Here is an 18483-nt window from a genome sequence, read left to right as displayed (position 1 = left end):
CAGGGGAATAGCATGAAAAAAAAAATCGACAGCAATTCTGTGGGCAAAACCAACTTTTTATGAGAGGTCAGAGGAGAATCGCTAGACGTGTTCAAGCTGACAAGAAAACGACAGTAACGCAAATAACCACACGTTGCAACAATAATGTGCAGAAGAGCAACATGAATGAACAACATGTTAAACATTGTTGCCTTTGCATTCAGTGGCCACTTTATTATTTATTATTTTCAGGAGGTGCCTAATAAAGTGGCCATGGAGTATACTTTGGCCTTAAGATGTTCAGTAAAGGCACCATGGTAGCGTAGCGGTTAGCACAACGCTATTACAGCTCACATCAAAGTTGCTGTTCGTTAGTCCTGACGAAGGGTCCCGGCCTGAAACGTCAACTGCGCCTCTTCCTATAGATGCTGCTTGGCCTGCTGCGTTCACCAGCAACTTTGATGTGTGTTGCTTGAATTTCCAGCATCTGCAGAATTCCTGTTGTTTGCTATTACAGCTCGGGGTATTTCAGAGTTTGGAGTTCAATTCCACCATTGTTCTGTAAAGAGTCCCTGTATGTCCTCCTCATGGAATGTGTGGGTTTTCTCTGGGTCCCCCAGCTTCCTCTCACAGTCCAAAGACATACTGGGTAGGCTACTTGGTTATTGTAAATTCTCCCATGATTAGGTTAGGGTTAATCGGGTTTGTCGAGGGTTGCTGGGGCGACATGGCTTGAAGAGCCGAAAGGGCCTGCTCTGTGCCGTGTCGTTAAATAAATAAATAAATCTGTTTCACTGCTTCTCTGCTTCACGGCCCTCAGGGCTGTGTCCTAAGCCCCCTTCTTTACTCTCTGTATACCCATGACTGTGTCGCCATCCACAGCTCCGATCTGCTAATTAAATTTGCTGACGATACTACACTGACTGGCCTAATCTCAAATAATAATGAGGCAGCCTACAGAGAGGAAGTCATCACCCCGACACAGTGGTGTCAAGAAAACAACCTCTCCCTCAATGTCGCAAAAACAAAGGAGCTGGTTGTGGACTACAGGATGAATGGAGACGGGCTAACCCATATTGACATCAATGGATCTGGCGTTGAGAGGGTAAACAGCTTTAAGTTTCTCGGCATAAACATCACTGAGATTCTCACATTTAGACGGAGATGTAACATAAAGATTTTTACCCCTCACGTATATGAAGGATGTAATAATAAAGTCAATTCAATTCAAATCAATTCAATTCAAATTATTTCATCCTCTCAGAATGAGAGTTTCAATTTATTTATTTCTTTTAGTGGCAGTCCTACAAAAGGGTCTTGGCCCGAAACATTGACCGTACTCTTTTCCATAGATGCTGCCTGGCCTGCTGAGTCTCTCCAGCACTTTGTGTGTCTTCCTCCCTATCTATCTTTACATCATCAGCAAATTTAATAAAAGTCATTTGCTAAGATGCAATACTAATTAATAAATTTAGCAAATTCAAGTTAACAAAATCATGATGGTCTAAAAGGTGAATGGTTGCAGTCTTTTTTTTTCCAGAGTAGGGCACTCTGAAACTGGAGGTTTAAGGTGAGGTGGGAAAGTTTTAAAGGGAACCTGGGGGGTAACTTTTTCACACAGAGGATGATGGAATGAGCTGTTGGGGATAGAAGTGATAGAAACAGGTTCAATATTTAAAAGACTTTTAGTAGGAGCAGGGATAGGTAGAGTTTAGAGAGACATTGTCACAAGGTAGCGAGCAAGGGTGGACCCAAATGCAAGACACAAGCACGTCTTCTGAGGTTAACTAAATTGAGTTTTTTGCTCGTTACAAGGAGAGCAAAGCAGAAGCGGGAATAGCGTAATGGACAAGGATGCAGGCCCCGGACTAGGCTGGGGCTAAGGGTCTGGGCTAAAACTTGGAACACGGACCTCGGAGCCAGGACTTGATACTTGAAACTTCTGGAGCCAGGATTTGATACTTGAAACCCCCAGGGCCAGGATTTGATACTTGAAACCCCCAGGGCCAGGACTCTTCTTAGTCACGGGACAGACTCAGACACAAGACATAAAACATTGAGCCGGGAATCCTCCTTAGACAGGACAGAGTCGGGACTCTTCTTGACACGGAGTCAGGACCCTTCCAGGGTACAGGGACAGGACCCCTTTTAGACTCAGGACATGGATACGGAGACTACACAACGATGGACAGTACTATAACTGGGCACAAGTACACTCCAAGCAGCGACAAGCTCTTGACTCGCCCCAGCGGGTTAACTTTGACTGACCCGCTCTGGCAAGGGAAGGCGGCTTGCTGGCACTTGCTTCAGGAGGAGACGAGGCTTGCTCCAGCAAGAAACTTAGTTGGCTCCGGCCAGATGACATTGGCTTGCACTACCTTCGGTGACTTCGTTAACACTCTCACGCAGAACAGCTGAAAGCCGGAGACTTACAAACTGCCAGTTCAGCCAAGAGTAGATTGCCTCTAATCACCAAGCCCGAGGGACACGGGAAAACAGGGAACCAAAGGGAAACAGGGAGTCAACGGTCCAGATCATAATACAAACAAAGCAAATTTAAACGGAACTCGATCTAGACCATGACAGACATGAGTCAAATGAAATTGGAGCACTTGGTTGGTGAGGACAAGTTGGACTGTCTAACGCTATGGCTCTAACTAAATGACTCTTTTACAATGGTATCTTTGTTATTACTCTTTGTGGCCCAGCACAATCAGAACAAGACCCATTCATGCCTGATCTCATGTTAGCCAGCTGACATCTCCACTAATAGGTTGCCTTGTGTTCCATGAACTTTTATTTTCCATAATAACAAACTTTGAAATGTCACTGTATGGAATGCTTTGCAGAAATATAAATAAAGAAGCAATTTAAAAATATATGTTGAGATATAGCAGCAAGTTAATGACATAAGGGTCAACTAAGTAGACCGCTTCAATTTTTCCCGGATGTGTAAATACAATGCAGAAGTTTTCAGTGAAGCTTATTGACTACACGTCACTGTGCATGAAAACTGGTATGGTGCAATACTGTACATTGTATGTTCATTTAATACTTATCTCATCCAGCCCTGATTGAATTTGAATCAATATGTTCTGATATTTAGATTGCTGAGACCTAGAAGTTTGGCTATTGTAGACTGTAGAGTCATCAAGACTCACAAGATTACTAAAGGATTTGTCAGACTAGATGCAGGGAGCATGTTTTCCCTGACTATGAAGTCTGAAACTAGGTGCACAGTATCAAAATAGTGCTAGATCATTGACAACCAAAATGAGAAGAAATTGCCTAACTCAACGTGTGGTAAACCTTTGGATTTCTCTTTAACAAAGAGCTGTTGGGAGTCATTCATTGTGCTCTCCAAAACAAAGATCACTAGATTTGTGGACAATGAGAGAATTGGGATGGATGGATTCGATCATGGTTGATTTATTTTCCCTCTCAACCCCATTTTCCTGCCTTCTCCCCATGAGCTTTGATGCTTCCAAATTAAATGCCTATCAACCTCCAGTTTAAATATACCCAATGACTTGGCCTCCACAGGTTTCTGAAGCAACTAATTCCACAGATTCTCCACTCTCTGGCTAAAGAAATTCTTCTTCATTTTTGTTCCAAAGGGATGCCTTTCTGTTCTGAGGTCGGTTCTAGACTATCCAACTATTAGAAACATCCTCTAAACATCCACTTTATCAAGGCTTTTCAATATTCAATAGGTTTCAATGAGATTCCTCAACCCCACTTCTGTCTTCTAAACTCAACCTAGCAATTTTCTTCTCATAAATGAGGATTATTCTCATAAATCGTCTCTAAAACTTCTCCAGTGCCAGCACATCCTTTCATAGATATGGGGCCCAAAACTGATCACAAAATTCCAAATAAAATGTACCAGGAGTTCAGTCAGCCAGGTGTAAATGAATCACTCATCACAAAACAAGGAGAAGTAATTGATAACAAAGGCAGTTTTATAGCACCTTATACTGCAGCATTGACCTATGCGGCAATGCACCTGGCCTGAGAACGTTGGCACCAGACAAGAACAGGGGAATCATTCCTTTGGGATAGCTGGATAACATCCCCAGGATGTCCCAACAACATTCTCCATAATGGGAGTTTGAACTTGGATATCTTTCATCATCATTTGAGTGGAATATGTCAAGTGCTGTATGGTTTTCCCTGCCTGGCCCAAATACACAGTAAATGTTAATTAATAGTGACTACTAACACTACCAGCAGCAGACTCCAGCATATGAACTTCAGTCTGCAAATTCACAAGCACACAAACAACAATGACAGAGGCTCTGTTCAGGACCAAAGACCGCATCACTTTGAACCCTCACTGGAGATTGCTGGGTCACATTAAGTTAACAAAATTAACTGAAAAATATGATGAGCTACTCTCTCTACCCTACGCCAATTTGCAGTTGATTGAGAAAGTAATGGCTCCATTTCTTTTGGTTACCCGTTGTCCTTTCCCAAATGAAATTTGATCTGTTACTATAATTTGATTTAATAACTTAATTATGACTGTCCTTAACAAACAGATCTGTTGCCTATCACATTGTTATTCTTTTTGGATGAGGTCAACTATAATCACTGACTTGTCCACCTCTGCCTCTCAATAAAATCCTAACAAAGTTGTCCCAATCCGGTCCCTGAGTAAAAATTATCCCATAAACTGTCCAGCTCTTAGCTCCATCCCTCCCCCTCCTGTCTTCTCCTATCATTTTGGATCTTTCCCCTCCCCCTCCCACTTTCAAATCTCTTACTACCTCTCCTTTCAGTTAGTCCTGACGAAGGGTCTCGGCCCAAAACGTCGACTGTACCTCTTCCTGGAGATGCTGCCTGGCCTGCTGCGTTCACCAGCAACTTTTATGTGTGTAGTTTTAGCTAAGAACTTTATTCTATTGTGTGAACAAAGGTAATGTAACAGTAAGTACAATGCTATTACAGATCAGTGTTCAATTCCATCTGTAAGGGTATATACATTCTCCCGTGACTGCATGTGTTGTTTCTGAGTTCTCCAGCTTCCTCCCACAGTCCAAAGAAGTACCATTTAGTAGATTAATTGGTCGTTGTAAATTGCCCTGTGTTACGTACCCCGTAACTGGGTTGCCAAACCAGCAGAAATGGATCACTCGGTTGGAGTCTGGATTACTAGAACTAAGAAAGTTTTATTAAAGAAACAAGCAACACAGTAATCGAAAGGATAATAAATGCAACAGTTCAGCAATGATAAACATACATGTGCACAGAATTAAGATAACAGGATCAATCAAGCTCTATCGTTGTCTAGGGGTAAATGACCAATTTCAAAGTGACACAAAGTCCAGTTCAATTTAGTTCAGTTCGCAGTAATCGTTGCCATGGCGATGGACAACGTGGGGGGAGGGAGAGAGAGAACGAGAATGACTGATCATTCAGAATGGCTTCCACTCACAGACCGGCGATATTGCTCACAAGCAGCTTTTGGGCGAGTCCTTTGTGATGTCACCTGGGGTCACCGACTGTGACCCCCCCTCCAGATGCGGTCGATCCTCTGCAGTGAACCCGGCACCCAAGCGAGGGCGGACATGCACCGGGTTCCCGCTGATCGTACCTTTCCACCCTGTGCGTTTGTGGCCCGATACTTCCCACCGACTCGTGAGAGGCGCACCGCTTCCAGGGTCTCGTTACCTCGAGTGTCGTGTCCTGCCTTAGCGAACCTGTCCCTTTTTATCCCCCTGCTGGGGTATTGCCGGTCCATCACTTCAAACAGTTCAGGGTTCAAAGGGGGAGCCGCTCTAGACAGCTCTCTCTCCCGTCCCTTCATTACACATCTCCAGATCGCCTGTCCATCACTTCAAACAGTTCAGGGTTCAAAGGGGGAGCCGATCTTGACAATACCCAGACTGATGGCTCCTTCATTAACACCTCCAAATGCTGCTTCATTGTGTGCCTTATCTCTCCCTCCCCTGAGGACAGGTGGCAGACCACTGCTGATGCCACTGGTGTAAGCCCAGGCCAGCAAACATCTTAATTTATGTGTATTCTCGTCACACCTGTGATTGGGCTAGAGTTAGTGCTAGGCAGAGTAGCTCTTTCGGCTGAAAGGACCTGTTGCATGCTGCATTTCAAAGTAAATAAATAAGGAAATTATGAATAACCACTATGCTGTTTTGATAGTAGCTTTCCTCAGAACTTCCTTTCACTTATCAAGGTTCTTTGAAATCAGTGAGGAGAGAGGAGAATTCTCGGGCCAGAAGCATGAGCACTATTGCTCTTTCCACAGGCTCTGACAAACCTGCTGAGCACTTCCGGCATTTTCTACTTTCATTGAGAGGAGCTCAGGACTTCAGTAAGACTTCAGTGTTGGAAGACTGGGGAAGCACCTGAATAAAATAGATAAATGACAGAGGCCGCTTGCTTCCATGTTTTTTACTGTCATTTATGTCCAGCACAGAGGAAAGAACATAGCCACCCTTTGGAAAATTTCCCAAAGGAAATTAAAGCAAATAAAATTGGCATACTTACGAGACATTAATGAAGCATCATTTTAAACAAATACCCGAGGCCATCAGTTTAAGGTGAGTGGAGGAACGTTTAGGGGAGATGTCAGAGGTAAGTTATCTACGCAGAGAGTGGTAGGTGTCTAGAACCCACTGCCGGTGTTGGTAGTAGAGGCTGATCAATAGAGATATTTTAAGGGACTCTTAGATAGGCGCATAGATGTAGAAAGTGAAGTATTATGGGCTGTTTAGGAGAGAAGGGTTAGATTTATCATGGAGTAGAATTATATAGTCAACGTGCATTGTGTGCCAAGGGCCCATAATGCGCAGTACTGTTCTATGTTCTAAGCATAAATTATATTAGCAATTTCTAGGGGTCGTACCCTTGGAAGTTGATCAGCAGAAGTCCATTTGGACGTCCATCTGGGTATTATGGTGGCAGATGGAGAGACACCTCCCTGACACCTTCTTCCAAGAAATATTTAATTGAATAATGCTAATTAGCATATCAGTGTTTAAACGAAATGTACACATTAAATTTGCAGCGGCACAATAAATCCGTTCTTCTGAGAAAGGAAAAATAGCAAAATTATTTCTCCACCTAAGACTCAGGTCATCTGTGCTGAACCCTTCATCAAAACCTTTTCCTGTTTAGGTGAGACTGTTCAAACTCTCTTCTGGCTGTCCTCCCTCATTCCCAACCCCCTTAACCGCCAGACCCCAGATCCTACCTCACAAAACAAACTCACACAGAACTTTGCTGCTCAAATCCCAATCACATAACACCTGGGCTACAATGGCTTCTGGTGAAGGAATATTTACGTAGAATGCTGAACCAAAAAATCACCATCCATCGTCAAAGATACCCACCATCCAGGCCCTGCCCTCTTCTCAATGCTACCATCAGGCAAGAAGTACAGAAGCATTAGGTCACCCTCCACCAGCTTCAGGAACAGTTATCACCCTCCAACCAGCCGGCTCCTGAACTGCCATGGATAACTTTATTCACTACCACTCTGATTCAATGACCTACAGACTTGCTGTCAAGGACTCTTTACACACATGTTCTCAGGATCATTTTTGTTTGCATAGTTTATCTTCTGATGTTGCAATGTTTGCCGAGCTAGGCAATTAGCTTGCAGAAATTTCATTACCAGTTGAAGTGACATCCTCAGTGCACAGTTATTGGTGTTTCTCTCTGTGAATGCTTATGTTTATATAGCCCCCCACCCCACCCGTTCATTTGCCTCAGTCCTGATTGGTTGCTCCTTCAGTTGACCTTTGAATTCTATTGGCTTGCATTTTTTTTTTGGTTCTTAGGGGTTTGTAGATGCTGGAGGAACTCAGCAGGCCAGGCAACATCTATGGAGAAGAGTAAACAGTTGATGATTCAGGCCAAGACCTGTCATTAGGACTGTTTTCTGTTTTCCATAGATGTTACCTAGCCTGCTGAGTTCCTCCAGCATTTTGTGTGTGTTGCTTGGATTTCCAGCATCTGCAGATTTTCTCTTACCAATTTCGATATGTTTTGCTTTCAGAGTTACCAAAAGAGAACCACACTTCTAAAAATTCTTATGCCTTCTTCTTGTTTGCCCGTGCAGTGTCCCAGTTAAGGAGGTGTCCTTCTTAGTCTTCATGTATCGAGATCAGCGACAATGGATCTCATCTCTGTCGTGTGAGTTTGTGTTCCCATAAATGAGTTGAGAGTTAACGTCCTGTCTGGCTGATGTAGTTCCTGTTGCAGTCTGCACTGGTGACCCTGTACACCACATTGCTTCTGTCTGTGGTCTTTACTGGTACCTTGGTTCTTGAGTCAACTTTCCGGAAAGTCGATGTTAGTTTGTGAGCAATTGTGATGCAGTGAGGTTCGAGCCCTCAAGCTGTCGTTCCTGATATATTCTTGATATAGGGCAAGGCTGCATGTTTCAATCTGCGTTGAGTAAGGTCCACATGGCTTTCTCTCCTTAATAAGCATCTGTTATGAAATTTCATGGGTAACCATTGTTCTGGAGCACTTTGAATAAGTGCTTCTCCTCCCTGGCCCAAATTTTGGTGGTGCTGCAGTGTGATTGTGCTCTCTTAAATGAGGTTTGAATGCAGCTTTTTTGTGGCAGGCTGGGTGGCTGCTATGCTAGTTCACGACTAGGTTCTGTGGGCACCCTTCTGGTAGACTGATGTCTCTAATGTACCGTCTGTCCTTCTTGTGACAAATACATCCAGGAATCCGGGTCAGTTGTTACTTTCTCTTTCCATCGATGTCACTGAATATGTTGTTGATTTCGTAAATATATCCTCTGTTTCATTCCGTTTAAGTATGACAACGTTATCATCTACGTATCGTACCTGGAGTCTGGGTTTGAGGACTGGAAGCACTATCTTTTCTAGCCTTTGCATAATGGCCTCAGCAATGAAGCCGGACGTCAGTGATTCCACTGGTGTTCCTTTGAGTTGTTTATAAATCCACTCTTCGAACTTGAAATGTCTTGACAGACAAAGGTTTAATGGTTCATTTATGCTGCTAGGTCCCAGTGTCTGTTTGGCTTCCATTAGTAGTTCTTCTACAATTTCTCTTGCTACGTCCAGTTTGTATTTTTTTGCACATAGGTGGTTTATCAGTTTTTTGTAAGATCCTATTGTATTTCTATTTTCCCTGCAAATGCCTGAAAGAAAATGAATATCAAAGTGGTATATGGTAACATACTGTATACGTACTGTGATAATAAGTTTATTGTAAACATTGAACTTTGAATTATCAATTGTAAAATTTTCGCCCTTGTTCTCAAGCCTAAAACACTCCATAGGGCTTATTTCTTTGATTAGCCTTTTGTTCAGGTGTCCTAATATTAGATTAGCTTAGATTATGAGGACACTCAGTCCTCGTTTATTGTCATTTTGAAATGCATGCATTAAGAAATGATACAATGTTCCTCCAGAGTGATATCAGAAAAAAAACAGGAGAAACCAAAGACTAACACTGACAAGACCACGTAATTATAACATATAGTTACAGCAGTGCAAAGCAATACCATAATTTGATAAAGAGCAGACCATGGGCATGATAAAAAAAAGTCTCAAAGTTCCGATCTACTCCCGATAGTTCCCGATAGCAGGCAGCAGAAGGGAGAAACTCTCCCTTCCATAAACCTCCAGGCGCCGACAACTGCCAATGCATTGGAACCACCCGACCACAGCCAACTCTGAGTCCATCCGAAAACTTCGAGCCTCCGACCAGGCCTCCGACACCGAGCACCATCTCTGCCAAGCGCTTTGACCCCGCCCCGGCCGCCGAGCAACAAGCAAAGCCAAGGACTCGGGGCTTCCCTTCCAGAGATTCTGGATCACACAGTAACAGCGGCAGCGAAGCAGGCATTTCAGAAGTTTCTCCAGATGTTCCTCCGTGCTCTCATGTCTGTCTCCATCAAATCAGGATTGTGCACGGCACCCTACTTGACAGATTACAGATATCATTCACCGGAGTGGCCGCTGCGCGCTGCGTCGCGTCGCCATCTTCTCCTCCTCCCCTATATCTCCTTTACATACCTTGATGTCAAATTAAGCTCATTAACACTACTGAAATATGGCTTGAGACATTTGGCTAAATTAAAAGCCTTATATAACTAGAAGTTGTTCTTGTGGAGGAGAAAGCATTTTAATTTATAATACTCTGATTCTAAAACTGTGCTATAATATAGATTCACTCCTTTCCACAGCATATTCTGAGATTTGGGATAGTGCATTGAATGATTCCATAAATTAAGTCATTCAGGAGTGACTCCATCTGCTGTAGATGTGAGGCTGGGACAGTTCTGAGTGTGGCAAATCTCCAAATAATTAGGCACCAATCCAACTGCATCCACACAGGTAACTTACAGCTTCATTGATTCTCGCCAGGACATCATGCATCCAAAATTCACCTTAATGAAAAAAACATATGATCAAACAGCAATCTGCCTGGAGATAGGTGCTTAATTTTGTTTGTTCAAAGCATATTGCAAGTGCATAAGAGAATAGCTAGATAAGGAAAAAAATTGTACCTGTCACGGCAAAAATCCCCATGTTTGGAGGAACTGGCTATAATTTGCACCTAAGACTTTGATCCATGATATTAACATTTTCAATAACAGGGTGACTGGAAGTATTTGTTTTCATAAGTAACACAATGATTATTAACTAATAACAAACGTTATTCATCTACATAATGACGAGATGACAGTCCACTTAAAATAACTAATCACAGGACCATATTGGATATTGCAGTGCAAATATGACCTTCACATCTTGGAGGCAAACAATTGTTCTTGTCAGACACTTCCTATGGCTCATTAATTGACAGCCTTGGCATTCTTTATCTTAAGAAAATGTAAAACAGACTGGACTCTGCCTGTTTGTTTACACCCCAGGGATTTCGCAGATGACATTTCCTCTGACTGATCACTGACATATTTTACCACCAAGAACCAGGATGAGAAATATTCACTCATCTACAGAAAGTCAGAGTCACTTTGATCACACCTAAAGGTCCCAATTAACATAGAGGTTTCAATATTTGATTGATAATGGAGCAATGTTATATCTTTATAATGCTTATTTTTGCAGGTTACCTCATTACTTATCCATGTTCATGTCATTCACAGGCAATAGATGCACGTGATAGTAATTTTTTAAAAAAATTTCTGATATGTATATGGCATTTGTAATACCTGCTGTCTTCAAATAGAAAACTCCACAGAGAGGCATAACCTTCAGATTAAATCAAGGCCTTTTAGGAGTGAAATTACGCAAAATGAAGCAGAAATTTGGAACTTGAGAAAGATTTGCAGGCCAATTGAAATTTTCCTGATAGAGCTTGTTAGATTTTTATTCGGCAAGGGATGCTGCACTAGAAAATTGATTTAGAGTTTAGACACAAATCAACTATGGTGTAATAGTATGCAAAAGAAGTTTTAAATATTGAACTACTGGGTTCTGTCCTGAAACAGCTCTTTCCATTGTTAGACAATAAAGATAAAATCTTAAATCTCTGAAAGCTGCAAAATATCTTACAATAAAAGGCTTTCATCCTAAGCCTTTTATTGTAAGATATTTAATAAGAGCAAGAATATTTTAATGCTCTGTTTCTCAAAAGAAGATTTAAAAAAGTAAATATAATGAATATAAATTAGGTATGAATTTAATATTAAAATGACAGCAATGCAAATGAAAATTTTTATGTGTTCTTTTTTCGTAAATATGTAGGGCAAAAACAGCAAAAAAAACGAAAATAGGATGGTAGTGTAATAGGTTCATTATTCATTCAGGAATCAGAACCTGTTTCTATAGTGTCCTCAGGTTCCTGGATCTTCTTTCACTCTGTTGGTAGCAATGAAAGGAGGCCACGTCCGAGCTGATTGGGGTGCTTAATGATGAATGCCACCATTTTGAGGCATCACCTTCAGAAGGTGTCCTGGGAGCTGGCTGAGTTTACAACTTTCTGCAGCCTTTTCCAATACTGCGCAGTGGCCGTTCTGTACCAGACCATGATGCAACCAGTTAGAATGCTCTCCAGGATACAACTGTAGAAGTTTGCTAGAGTCTTAGGTGACGTACCAAGTCTCCTCAAACTCTTAATGAAATGTAGTCACTGCTGTGGCTTCTTTGTAATTGCTTCAATATGTTGGGCGCAGGTTAGATCTTCAGAGGTGTTGACACCCAGGAACTTGAAACTTCTCGCCCTTTCCAATGCTGATCCCTCGATAAGGACTTTTCCTTCCTGAAGTCCACAATCAATTTCTTGGTCTCACTGACATTGAGTGCAATGTTGTTGTTGTGAAACCATTCATTTCTGCTTTGATTGTTTCTCTTTTTCTATTTACTGTATAAGGTTCGGCCTACTGGACATAACCTACAATCTTACTATCAGCAGCACATTAAAGAGATAAAAAATATATAGTCCAATCCTAACTGCTGTCCTTAACTCTACCTGAGATACTGCCCCTGTTCTGCATCCATTCCTACTCCTACTTGTTCAACTCATTCAACCATATACCACCAAACAAAGCAATGTTCCAAACCAGACAAGACCATCTTGATGAAGGGTCTTGGCCCGATATATCAACTGTTTACTCTTTTCCATAGATGCTCTGGCCTGCTGGATTCGTCCAGCAATTTGTGTGTAAAGCAATATTCTTCTAGATCATGGTGCACAACTCACACATTACACATAAAGTAATATTATCATAAGTAAATTAACAAATAATATAATATATTCCAGATGATTGTCATTTAGCATAAGGTGCATTTATGGCAAAAGTTAAAAAACTAAGCAGCTTAGCACTACGGGTGCTTCATAAGTGATGAGATCTGCATGGTGGCTGGGAGTTTGTTGGCTGGGAGTTTAGTGTCTTGGGGGAAGAAGTTATTTGTCATCCTAACAATCCTTCGCCTAATGCTACGGTACCTCGTGCCTGGTGGTAGGGGGTCAAAGAGTTTGTAAGACCTTCTCTACTACTGAAAGCTAACATGTTTCTTCTTTCCCAGTTCTGATGAAGGGTGCAGGACCTGAAACATTAACAGTTTTAGTTTCCATAGGTATTTAAATTAAACCTCTTCTCTGACAATGTAGTGGAGCACTCCCTCAGCACTAAGGCAACATTTGAGACACCATGGTGGAATTGGGGAGGAGTTCACAAAGTTGATATTGTTTCTCACTGAGCCACAGTGGACACTCAGTCTACTTCACCTACTGTTGACGAATTCATGCTACCTCTCACTGATTAATTCACATTTACCTGATCACTCAGAAATATGTTGCTACCTAGCAAGACCAATTAATAGCACAGCAGAGAGTCTCGTATCACAATGTCAGGTTCCAATATTGAAAGAGTATTTACAGATAACAGAAGGGAAGCTGACAAGCCTTCTCCCTTGGCAAGTAGGCAAGGATATGTTCTTGAAAATGTGGTAGATTTCCCGGACGATCCAATATGCAGAAGAAATTATTCCTGAATAATTACCAGCCTATTAGCTTCCTCCTCATCAACAATAAATTAATAGAAGGAGTTGCTAAAAGTACCATAGAGCAAACTATGCTCAGCAATGATCTATTTGTGACTAATTGTACTCATCTAGGCATGCGTAGTCACATTGATTTCAATGGAACATTGTGGGAATGTGATTATAAAAGGTAGCCAATGCTGTTGTACGCATTTAATGCTAGCAATCATAAATAAATTCCTTCCTTGGGCAAGTACATTCCTATGTTATAAATATTTTATGTACTTATGAAAACTCAGCTAACCTTGAAAGCTTTCTTATAATAGGCAACAGCAGCTATCAAGAAGAAATATATTGCAGGTAATACAATTTAAGTAAATGGGATATTAAAGGGATATTTTTGGGGAAACCTAGAAGCGTGACTTACCTTTGATCTATTGTACTATATAGAGATATATTTCAATGGTTCTACAGGAAATTAGTTCCTGTCTTCAACTGTGGCACTTCTCAATTCATTGTATATACACAGGTCAATGAGAAGCAGTCTTAATATATCAAAGGAGACTCCCCCAGTGGTGGAACATTCAGTAAAAATGCAAGATTATAATATACATAATATATCACTTTTTTAGGTACAGGAGGAGGCTAATAAAGTGGCCACTGAGTGTATGTTCATGGTCTTCTGCTTCAAGGCTTGACGTGTTGTACATTCAGAGATGCTCTTCTGCACACCTCTGTTGTAATGCCTAGTTATTTGAGATTCTGTTGCCTTCCTGTCAGCTTGAACCAGTCTGGCTAAGGCGGGAGAATGGAGTTGAGAGGGGTAATAAATTAGCCAGGAAGGAACAGCAGAGCAGACTTGATGGGCCGAATAGCCTAATTCTGCTCTTATGTATTATGGGCTTATCACTGTTACATTCACATCAGCATTCCTCTCTACAACCCCTTTGCACCCTTTATCCCACTCCCCCCCCCCCCACATTCACTGCCATGGTACACTTACACTCCACACCTCGTATCTACATTGACACACCCACTGTCCTACTATGTTTTCATATGCCCTGCTGCTACTTGGAGGAGTTCCTCTTGTCAAGAGTCACTTTGTCACTCTATCATTTCCTGTCAGTCACTTATGTCCAGATACTCCTACATTATTTTCAGGTAAGAGTCCCAAAACCACTCACAATACTCATAAAATCAGTCCATATATATAAGCTAATCTTACATATATAGACATAGACAAAGACATAGACATACTTTATTAATCCCGAGGGAAATTGAGTTTCGTTACAGCTGCATCAACCAAGAATAGAGCATAAATATAGAAATACAAAAACCACAAACAATCAAACAACAATATGCAAACTGCAACAATATTCAGCCGCACTCATCAGATGTATATTGTGTTTTATAGGGTTGCTTCTATATTCATATTTATCATGCTTTTGTGCTTATTGTGTTTTTTGCACTGCATTGGAATGTTAATTTTGTTCTCCTTTACACTCGTGTACTGAAGAATTACAATAAACAATCTTAATCTTGATTTTGATAAATTCCCCCAGATTTTACATCTATGCTCTTGGAGCAATATAGCAATTAGCCTACCAACCCGGGCACCTTTGGGACTATGCAGGAAACCAGAACACCTAATGGAAACTCACATGGTCACAGGGAGAACGTGCAAACTCCACAATGACAGCACCCAAGATTAGGATTGAACCTGTATCTCTGTCACTCTGAGGCAGAAGCCCTGCTATTGCAAAACTGTGCCATCCCAACACTGCAACAGCTTACATTAACATGTAGAATCTTTTAGAGGTTATGAACGGGACAACGTCGTTGGAGTGTTCAATTAATTTATTAAAATTGTGACCTCCAAGCATTGCTCTGATACCTTGCAGCTGCTCACTTAAATGAAATTGATATATAGATCATAAGACCATAAGACAAAGGAGCAGAAGTAGGCCATTCGGCCCATCAAGTCTGCTCCGCCATTTTATCATGAGCTGATCCATTTTATCCTATTTAGTCCCTTTAGCCAGACATGCATCCTTTAGCCAGGTCTCAGTGATGGCCACAATATCATACCTGCCAATCTGTAGCTGTACAACAAGATCATCCACCTTATTTCTTATGCTGCGTGCATTTAAGTACAACACCTTATGTTTCTATTGGCTTAGATTAAGTTTACTTGGAGAATGTCAATTGTTGGTTCTTGAATTTATATTAGTACATTATTGGTCATGATGTATTGACTTGCCAATTTATTTCTTGGGAGAATAGATAACATTGAAATAAAAGTAGTCAATTAGTTTTGCAATGAGCTGTGGCAATTTGAGATTAAAGTTGAAATAATTGAAGAGTGTTTTGCAAAGGTATCTATCGATTAGAAAGCAATTGATAAATTCCCTCATCTTGAAGGTGAATGCTAAACTAACAAGTATCTGTCATAGTGCATAATCCACTGAAGTTGTCATTAAAGCAAGAATACCAGTCAATAAACTAATCAACAGCAAATGTGTTTAAGCAAAATAAAAGGACTTTTAGGGACAATTTGTTATCATTGAACATGGTGTGATGCAGTTTTGGAAACGATTAATCAGATTTTATTAACAATGAGAATCCAAGACCTTACGCTAATACTTGGAACCTTTGCCAGTAAGTAGAAATTATTGCCATGTCAGTCATTTCTTTAGGAGCTGAGTAGATTTCTTAAAACTGCCCAAACTTGGATGAATTCATTTTGAACATAACAAGTAGCAGAAGCAATTTGGATCAATGCCATTTCCAGAAGTTTTCTTTGATAAATCAAAAGGGAATGGAATACACAAGGAATTCTTTGGATCTGTGAATGCAGGCTCAAACGTGTATTCAGAAATTTCCAAAAAAAAAGATCTTCATTCTGACAGCATCAGAAATATGCTCACGACAGATTTTCTGAGGTCAGAATTTCAGGTGAGGTTTTTAAATAAATGTTTCTTAAAACAAGTTCATGGTCTTGTCACAAAAACTGAAATCTCAGCCTGAGGTTATTTCAGGAAAGTAGTTCTTATGCAACTGAAAGAATTCTCATTCTCCTCTTTCCAAGCTGAATAGAAAATGCAGTTTTTTAATAAAATGTAAAGAACACTTAAATGTTTCAGATGAATTTCATGCCTTGGGATTTGGAATGACGTTTGAAATGGGTGCAAGTGAGGTAATGACAGCCCATAAATGTGATTTACTAATAGTTCGTTTCCTTGGTGTAAATGTAATGTACCTCAGCAATACCTTGAAGATATGTCATTAAACTGAACAGGCCATTTACCTGTTCATGTAAAAAATCTCATAATGTTATCAGAAGAGGAACATTGATTTCCCTTGGTGTTTCAGCCGATATTCTTACCTCATTGATAGCATCAAAAACACAGTATCTGCTAGTTTGTTTACTTATCGCTGTTTATTGTGTGTACACTCTTGTTATTTGACTTGACTATGAAACAAACATAACTACACTTCACAACTAATTCATTGGCTGATGCTTGTCCTGAATCTGGCAAAGGTGCTAAATTACCAGATTCTCTTTTTTTATTGTCTCTTTTGCTTCCTAGAACAAAACTATTGCTTTTCTGATACATTGTCTAAATTTTCAATTTATGTTTTTATAAATAATATTCCAAATTCACATAAATGAATATTGTTGAATTGACAAGTGAGGGGCTCTTTTCATTTGGTCATAAAAGTAATATCTACATTAGAACCACAGCCATTCTAATTCAAATCGCTCTAATGCTAGAGCAAGAACTTATCAAATTTAATGCTGTCATGACAGTTAGAAAAACAAATTCAATGCATCTGCTTGAACGTTGACCTCAGGAAGAATTGCCTTCAAAACTACAGTGTTAGCATTAAAAAATCTCAGCAGGCTCACTATTGTACTTCAGAGAAGTGAACTGAGCCGCTATCTGGCCTTTCTCTGACTCTAGGTTGATACTAATTTATTGGACTGAAGCCTGAATTTTAAAATTGCCATCCTTGACCTCAGCTCTTTCCATCTCAAAATCAGAATCAGAATCAGGTTTACTATCACTGGTAAATGTCATGAAATTGTCTGTTTACTCCTATGTGAACTCCTTCACCCTCAGAAACCTACAGAATGCAAATCAGATTCAGGTCCATTTATTTATCACATGCACATCAAAACCTACTGTGAAATGTGCCAGACACGCTGTAGACAGTTTGTCTACTGATATCTTCCATAAATCTACTGACCTCCAATGCTATCTCGATTATACTTCTTCCCACTCTGTCTCCTGTTAAAAATACTATTCCCTTTTCTCAGTTTCTTCATCGCCATAGCACCTGTTTTCAGGACGAGGCTTTCCTTTCTAGAAAATCTGAGATGTCCTTCTTCAAAGAATGGGGTTTCTGTTTTTCAACCATTGATGCTGCCCTCACCAGCATCTCCTCCATTTCTAAGACACTTCAACCAGTCTTCCCACTACCTTCCCGCCGACTTACTCTTGTCCTCCCCTACCACCCCATGAGCCTTGCATCCAATGAGTGAGTCTCTGCAACTTCCGCCATCTTCAATGGGATCCTATCACCAAACACATCTTTACTTCCCCCCACCAACTCTCCACTTTCCGCAGGGATTGCTCCTTCCATGATTCCCTTGTACATTTATCCCCCTCCACTAATATCCCTCCTGACGCTTATCCCTACAAATAGAAAAAAATGCTACGCTTGCCCATTCACCTCCTCCAACACCTCCTTTCATGGCCCCAGACAGTCCTTCCAGTTGAAGCAAAACTTCACCTGCTAATCTTTCAGGGTTGTCTGCTGTATCTGGTGCTCCCAATGCATCCTCCTCCACATGAGTGGAATCCGATATAGATTAGGGGACTGCTTTGTCAAGGACCTTAGCTCCATCTGTAAAAGTCAGGACTTCCCAGTAGCCAATCATTTTAATTCCTATTTCCAATCCCATTCCGACAAGTTGGTCCATGGCATCTTCTACGGCCACAATGATGCCACTCTCAGACTGGAGGAGAAACACTTCATGTTC

This window comes from Mobula hypostoma, chromosome 17 (genome assembly GCF_963921235.1).
Source record: "Mobula hypostoma chromosome 17, sMobHyp1.1, whole genome shotgun sequence".
Classification (NCBI taxonomy): Eukaryota; Metazoa; Chordata; class Chondrichthyes; order Myliobatiformes; family Myliobatidae; genus Mobula; species Mobula hypostoma.
This window is presented reverse-complemented; position numbering follows the sequence as displayed.